A 499-nucleotide genomic window follows, 5' to 3' on the forward strand; every position below is an offset into this window, starting at 1 on the left:
GGTGGGTTTTTGGCTCTTACAACTGAAAGAGTCCTGGTAATCAGATTTATGGTAGATTCAAAATGGCCACAAATTCTTTGTTTCTAAGAGGGATGTCCCCTCCCCTTGAGGTGGGCCCTGTGACTACTTGACCAAGAGAAGATGGTGGAGGTAACACTGCAGTTTCCAGGCCTAGGCCTTAAAAGATTGGTAGTTTCCACCCCCTGTTTCTTGAAACCCTCTCCATGGGGATCCTGAGATGTAAATGAGATGAATCTAAAAAATCCAGCTCCCTGAAGCCACCATGCTCTGGAGAAGCCCAGGTTAGCCAGGTGGAGAGACTGTATGCAGAGAAAGAGTTACCCAGCCAGTTGTTCCAACCCCAGCCGTCTGAGTTGCCCCAGCTGAAGCTCCAGCTATTATAGAGCAGATGCGAGCTACCCCTGCTGCGTCCTGTCCAATTTCCTGACCCACGGTTTTGTGAGATATAATACTAGTGAACTGTTCTAAGCCAGTAAGT

This window comes from Ceratotherium simum, chromosome 5 (assembly GCF_057802395.1).
Source record: "Ceratotherium simum simum isolate JZ-2026a chromosome 5, ASM5780239v1, whole genome shotgun sequence".
Lineage (NCBI taxonomy): Eukaryota > Metazoa > Chordata > Mammalia > Perissodactyla > Rhinocerotidae > Ceratotherium > Ceratotherium simum.